Raw genomic sequence first — 8,035 nt, forward strand, 5'->3', positions numbered from 1 at the left:
GGAGTTAGGAGGGGTAGAGGTAGACCTAGATTAGATTACTGTTCGCAAATAGTTAAGGATGTGGGCTGTTCTAGTTTTAGGGAAATGCGAAGTTTAGCTCAGGATAGGAAAGAGTGGAGGTACGTGTCCAACCAGTCTTAGGACTGATGACCTTATGATGATGATGATGATATTAATTCTTGTTTTCGAATTATTTCTGCGAATTTATTTTTCAATCTCTACAACTCTTAATGTAATACCCTGTCTAAATAAATACACTGTATATGGACCACCGTTTCATTCTATTTGCTGGAGTTTGTTATTTCCCACAGTTCAGTTAACTTCTTCCATTCTTTTTATTTTCAACACCCAATATAGTATACGTTTCGTACAATCAATTTTTACGAGCCACGGGCTTTGTGTGTATTTGCTAGGAATTTTCTCGGGAGAGAGGAACTCTTTATGTGATAGTGTTAGAAAAATCTGTTCGATCTTCCTATCCGTTATTATCTTGGAATCGTCAAGCCGTTATCATATTTTTCGTGCGCAACGATTGCTTTTGGCGCGGGAAAGATTTCTGATCTTCCCTAACAGATATTGTATACCAAATGGTTTATCTCCTTCGACCTTTGCAATAACCCAATGATCCCTGTAGTTATTGATAATGATACGATAATAGCGTTTTCGTATTACGGGAATTTAAAAGACATAATTAATCATAGTTTTCAATTTCTTCGTTATTATCATAAATTCTTAGAGGAATACTATAGGAACTACTTTTATTACTTCTCCGGTGGTACAGATGGAAACAGATTTGTTATATTAACTTAGCAAAATCTGGAAAAAGAAAACTAAAAAAAAGAAAATTTTGATTTCTGCTAATTCTTTCGCCAATCGCAACAAAATTTTTATTTATTAAGATAAAACGGTCGAAATATAGACAGGAAAAGATTATCTGTGGAATATTTTATTATTGCCTCAGCATTTCGCTAAGTAATCCAAAGAAAAAAACGAAAAACTTGGACCATGGGCAGACTGGCCCGGAATCGAATCAGTGTTCTCTCGAATGTTAAGCAATGGTCTAAATTTCCGACTTGTCTAACGTGAATATATGACTAAAACACAGTATCTTCTCAGCTATCACAAATAGGAAAGTACCAAATACATCGAAGATATACAGCAAAATCACAACAGAAACTCCAATAGGTAATAGACGTTTCTATAACCGAAGGTTTAGTTTGTTCACAGTATGCAGCGGTCTAGCATTAAATACTATCGCGATTCTACAGTATTACACTTGAAAATAGTTTCCAATATTCGGAAGAGTTCTTCCTCTCCTGTCATTTCTCAACAAAACTTTCTAAGAGACATAAAAATCAGCCTAGCAATATTAGTTAATACAACACAGAAGAATTTCGATTATCTTACATTAATACATAATTTAAAAAGACGTAGGCGACTACGACTGACGCTAGTTCCTTTTTCTATTTTTAATTATAAAACAGTGAAACAGTCTGTTTTAATAACGCCGTTAATGATCCACAAACATAGACTTGGATCTTGGATTATTAGTCGCACTGTATCTGTTTTGTCCCGTATTCGTCCAGCCTATTTCGAGTACCTAGAACGAGTTGGCATGTCCGATGCTGCTCGGTTGTTCCCTACACCATCCACAGGAGAGACAACAGTCCACCAAGTGCCGGTGACAAGGTCGGCAACGGCCCAGCAGCCGTCGGCCTCAAAATATAGTGAAATTCATTTTTTAATAACCGCAACCATTACCACCCCGACAAAGTTCACCCGTTCCGGAAATTGGAAGTTTCTGTAAGTCTCTGATGTTCTTCGGTGTGTTGATAACCTCGCGATCGGACTTTAAAAATAGTCAGTTGGCTGACATAAGAGCTGTATGAATGGAGAGCACTGGGACTATTTTAGACGCTACTTTAGGGCTCCCGAATGTGTTAATTAGTGGCTTGTTAAGTACATTAACACCAATTAAAGGCACACTGCTATGAAATACACCAATATTTGTGTTTGACATTATTTAGATATAATAAACATATGTGACTAAGAAAGCACTTTTTTTTTTGGAAAATACTAATCTTAGCATTGCTTCCTGACGCAACTAATTTTGTGAAAATGACTACCGTAACTGGTAGCTCGTAGAGTATGAAATGGGCGCATTTTTTATCTTAAAGCATTTGTTTTTAGTCATCTGTACTTAAGCACAATAATAATTAGAAAAATAAATATCTAATAACAGATTTTGCACTTTTGTAGCTGAAATAATGACAATTTTCGCCTTGTCTGAATTTTGTTAGTTTCATATTTCCTTTAACTCCTAAACCGATTAATTGTTATTAAAATAGTTCTAACACATGTATGCTGCATTCATTTGTGAAATTTTTATTGCTTTGTTAAGTTTCTGAATAAATTTTAAGGGAACATACTAATAAGTGGCAATTTTATTTATATTTCTTACACAACATTTTTCCAAACAACAGTTATTATTCAATGTCATAAATATTTTTTCCCAAAACACACTTTCCATATTTACGGCAGATTTGAATCATCATTATTATAAAGCATTAGGTATGATGAAATAACCAAAAATACAATTTGAGCGGGATATTGTGGTGTATGTTCAAAACTAATATCTATTAATTTAATTTTTTGTTTGTCACTTTCAAATTTAGATTTCAGATATTTTTGCTCAATTATCCCGACAAACTACTCTTACTTATGATCTCAAAGCTAGCGAGATATGTTTATAATTTTAAAAATTTAAGGCATCCGAAAATAACTCAAAGAAAATAAGTAGGTGAATATGGAGGAAATATCTGCATGATGTGTAATAATACTCGATTTAGCATCTCTTTTACCAAAACTTTGGCATTCATTAGCGAGTGATGACGCAAATTCGATAAAGGCACATGATCAAAATTGCTTCAAAACTAAAAAATTATTACGACTAATTTATATTTTCAAAGGAAGTTATTTCGACGAAAGTGACATTTAAAAGAGGAAAATTGGGAAACCTTGACAGAACTAGTTCACTTAAATAAAAACGTGTTTTCAATGTTAAAGGAAAGTGGATGATGTTTTTTATTTTTAAACCTGAACAAATATCTTGAAGAACTCAGAGGCTTTCAAACCTGTCAGACTATTTATCAATCCCAAGCTTTTCAGTTCTCAAAATTATTTCAATTAGGCATTCAGAATAATGTACATTAACGTTATAAAGAAGTGAAATTTCTTTACTTGTTTATTTGCTTCTCTGGAATTACTTAACTGATCCTAAAAATTCTTCAAGTAGTATAACTCTATTTTATCCTTTTTATTTTGATATAAATAAGTTTTCAATTCGAAATGGGCTGATAAAGCGGCTGTTAATTATCATAAAAAAAATTATGATGTAGAATTGTGTTCGTTTATTTATTTGTATTGAAAGTGTATGTCTAAATCAGTTTCTTTTATAAAATTCCAACAAATTGCATTTTTTTTAACATTAACTGAAAATAAATGAAGTAAAGAGTGATTATTTTGTTTCTTTTTTTTGGTTTGAGTATCAGATAAATCGCTTTTTAGATTCTTTGTTGCCAATTTAATAAATATTGGCAAATCCTTGTTAGCTTAGATAATTAATTTTAGTTGAGTTGTTTAAAAAGTTTTCTCTATACAATCACCTCTCTCATAATCAACTCGTTATAAACATTTTCAATCTGATGAAATGGTTGTCTACCAAACAAAGAATTTATTAATAATATATATTATTTTCAGTTAGTTATGTCTACATTTTAAGGATGTTATTAAAGAAGCTATTTCTTAATAATCGAATTTTGACAAGCATAGTTTGGCTTAAATAACATTTAAGTTAACAGCTTTAGAACAATTAGAAGATTAGACACTAAATTCACTTGATGTAGTAGCTTTTAAAACTGGGGATGTCTAAAAATAATTAGTAAAAGATTATCCTCGATCCTTGCGGATTGCGACTCTCCGTCACTTCAGAATAATATTTTATAAAAAGAAAATTAAGGATTTTAAAAACATTTCTACATTTACAACTCAAGCTTTACCGTTATTGTTTTCTGTTATTTCTTCGATATTCTGAAAGTATTTTTGACATATTTAAAATTCATGCGGATAAGTTGAAGTAATAAATTTCGTATAAATAGGTAAAATTAAATATTCTTTCTATATTTTATTCAATACAAAATCGCCTTTCTTTTATCATTCTTAAATTATCGCATGCAGATGGGGTAGGCTTTTGAACCCTTGCAATGTAGTTAATGTCTATGAATTTTTTTTGCATTAATTAAGCCAGTTCTGGTAGAATTTTTGCCCCGACTTAATTTTTTTTTAATTTTATAATATCACTAACTGGAATAATATAATAGTTATAAACAACACCAACTTTCCTCCTTTGGTATAAGGCTTCTTNAAAATAAAAATAAAATAATTATTTAATAAAAGAAATTGTCAATTCCATAATGGAGACTATCTACGAGATGTGTCAATTATGTTCCGAGTTGTAAATAACGCAAGGGAATTAATTTTTGCTCAATACTTTATTATCATCCTTCACGTTAGTAACCTCTAACCCCATATACCGTTGCCATCGCCTTTTACAGCCCTGGAAACACCCTCCGTAACCTTTTGAGTTATGGAGTTCAAAACTGTCGTCACAGCTGCCGTGATCTCTTCTACGTCGTCACGATAAGTACCCTTGAGGTGCGTTTTCATTTTTGGGAAGAGAAAAAAGTCTAAATCTAGACTGTAGGGGATGCAGCAGCATGGGGATACTTTTTCGCGAAATACTCGCGAACAATCAACAAAAAATGCAGGGGCACATTGTCGTGATGAAAAATCCATTTCTCCAAGTGGTGATATACGCGAAAAATGCGTGTCCTCAACCGCCTCAGAACACCAACATCTGGTAACTATCTAACCAGAAGGAACGTACTCGCAGTGGATAATTCCCTAAATAATTTGTAAATCCTGGACTTGAGCATCCTTGCTTTCGTTGGCCGCTTTCTTTATACTTCTATCCACTGCCGACACAGAAGTTTTAGACAAACGCCCACCTCCATACACATTTCCCAATTCGTAGAGGATTTCAGACAATTTTTCGTTTGATTTCGCTAAAAATCACGTTGTTTGTGATCTGAGTCATTCATTTTTGCGACTAAAATTCTTACTTACAAAAAACAGAGATAAAACGCAACGAAACGATCTACCCTTACTTCAATCTTCTACCGGTTCTAATAGTTAGGGTGCTGACGAGTAAAAAAAAAACCATGTCATCGCAACCTTCTGCCGCCTCGTACATCAGCTTTTTAAGTAATTTAGAACATTGTTTCTTATAAGATATATATTCAGAAACAGGGTCCATTTCGAGATAAAGGCGGAGGAGGGGGCAATAAAAAAAATATCGCCCAAACTTCTTCGCATTGACGGAATAATTTACTTAAAATACTGTTACTTAAGGTTAATTTTATCGTTTATTTACGCACAGGAAAATGGCCCATGAATTTTTTCTGCCATGATTTTTCCCAGAATGAGGAGTATTTTAAGTAAATTACACCGTCAAACCCAAGCGATTAGAATGACATTTTTTTCGATTCCCCTGACCTCTCTTATCACGAAATGGGACCAGATTCCGACTATATACCAACCATATAGGAAAAATACCCTAAATTACTTAAAAGGCTGATATATACGATCGCAGGTGGCAGGAGGTTGAGATGACATGTTTTTTTTGCGCGTCAGCTCTAACTTTAAGGAAAGGTTCACTATTCGTAACAACGTTATGACGTATGGAGTTATAACTATATTCCGGTAACTTAATTGTCACACCTCTTAAGAAAAAAGAACTAATCACTTACTGCTTACTATCTATCCTACATCAAAAGCGAACCATCGGTTGCTATAACAACATCCTTATTTTTATCCATAATCTGGCTTTGAATTCTGCTGTATAATTTTATTTTGCAAAATTATGGTTAATGGACAGATTTAACAAAACATGACATCAAAATTTGCCTGAAAAAGGTATACTATTTTTTATAAACACATATTTGATACAATGCCTACTTGGATTAGAATGGAGACAAATAATACCCAATATAACGTCACAATATGGGGATTTATTGGATCAATTGCTTTTGATTTTGCTAATACTTCCTATATCTCACTTATCGCTAGTTAATTAAGTTGCTTTTGTGTGCTTAGCCAGCATAGTCCCATTTATTACAACGAATAGGAATAACGATAATTACGAAACAATATTACAGGCGTTTTATGCAGCAAATTTATTTGTAACATGCTGGGCTAATAAACAAAGAGGATATCTAACGCAATAACGTCGTTTTCATTAAACCATTTCGGCTATTTCACCATGTGCAAATAAAGCTTAAAAATTAGACGGCTAATTAGTTCTTAATCTCGGTATAATTACACTAATATTTTCAAAACAGAATTTAGGATAGCTTTCGGTTAAAGCTCCGTAGGGATATTAACATCTATATCATGAAAAAATGACACGTTGAAACCCAAGGAAGATTAAATTCTGTTTACTTATTTAGCTTCTCATGTTGTCTAACTTAGCAGAAAATTCAATCTTCTATGTTGTTTGTTACAAACAAAAGACTGCTAATATTAGCATTATCTTTCTCTATGCCACAAAATTAGTTATTAACAAAAATATACCTAAGTAGGTATTTTAATTAAAATAAGGTTGTTGAGATGTCACAAAATTTACGGTATAATATTGGTTTCGCTCATGAGAATTTCACAAGATTATTATTAAATGAACTAAACAAATAATATTACTATTTAAGACAGGGGTGATCAACCAAAATGATCTTGTTGGCCACTTTGATAATAAATCATAACTGCGAGGGACGCATGTAAAATTATATATCTCCACATTAGATTTAGATCCACCATACACATTTTGTTGAACTCATAACTGTAAACTCATTAATAAAAGAGGCAATATTTTTCACATATTCACAACAATATTGTTTTAAAATCCAATTTAATTTTCTCTCATAGTTTAAACAAGTAATTTTCGAAAATATGGTTGAACAAATGTTTTTCATTAGTTTTAATTACTCTGGCGATTATAATAATCATCATCATGATCTTAAGGTAGTCAGTTCTAAGACTGGTTTGACACGTACCTGTACTGTTTCCTATTCTGAACATAAACTAGAAGATTCCACCTAATTTAGGTCTACCTCTACTCCTCTTAACTCCTGTTTCTACTTCGAATATGTCTCTGAGTAGCCCTTCATGTCTGAGAAGGTGTCCTACCAGCCTATCTTGTCTATTTCTTATTAACTTCCATAGCGCCTTTTGTTCTCCAAAAAATTAGCGACTATTATAAAATAAATATATTTTGTAAAACTACGATGAATCTTCGCTACCCCTGTCTTAAGAATTGCTTTTAAAGGAACTATACTGAGCTCAATTGAAGTATTTTTTCAAGCTGGATTGTCTACTTTTTATAATTATTCAACATAATATGGAGTTTTTATTCATCATTTAATTTTTTAAATTAACTTAACCCACTACAGATAACTTCAAATTAATGAGAAACAATTGTTGTTTCACTTCCTTGTTGGGAAGCGAACCCGGGCTCCTGGCATAAATACTAGTGCGTAGAACCAGGAGTCCGGGTTCGATTCCCGGCGAGTGAGTGACAGCAACAACAATTTTTCCTTATTTATTTGAGGTTATCTGTAGTTGGTAAAGTTAATTCAAAAAATTCATTCACTCTAATACATTAAATTGAACCCTACAATAATTTAATGTAGGTATCTCAATAAAAAGATGCTTTATTTTAATTCTGCGTCATGAATTTTCGTCAAGGCCGTGTAGATTTATCAACTCTTTTTAGTTAATAATAAAAAAGATAATTTACTTTGTTCAAATCGAGAACTCTTTCGATTTTTCTCTCGATGAACATAATTACAGATGTAGTCAGAGAAAAAATAATAAAAAATGTAAATAATAATTAAAAATTACAGTTACATCAATGTGTCAATTA

The 8,035-nt window shown here is 32.4% G+C and overlaps 1 protein-coding gene across 1 annotated transcript in view; it reads left to right on the forward strand.

Annotated features, from left to right (window-relative positions):
- Window positions 1-1,649: 1,649 nt before the first annotated feature.
- LOC108744562 (RING finger protein nhl-1) overlaps window positions 1,650-8,035 on the forward strand; it is a 33,733-nt gene continuing 27,347 nt past the window's right edge. The window contains exon 1 of the mRNA XM_025973187.1: window positions 1,650-1,803. The gene's annotated coding sequence lies outside the window, so the exon portion shown is untranslated. The remainder of the gene's footprint in view (window positions 1,804-8,035) is intronic.

The sequence above is a fragment of the Agrilus planipennis genome, unplaced genomic scaffold (genome assembly GCF_000699045.2).
Source record: "Agrilus planipennis isolate EAB-ADULT unplaced genomic scaffold, Apla_2.0 scaffold28, whole genome shotgun sequence".
NCBI classification, from domain to species: Eukaryota; Metazoa; Arthropoda; class Insecta; order Coleoptera; family Buprestidae; genus Agrilus; species Agrilus planipennis.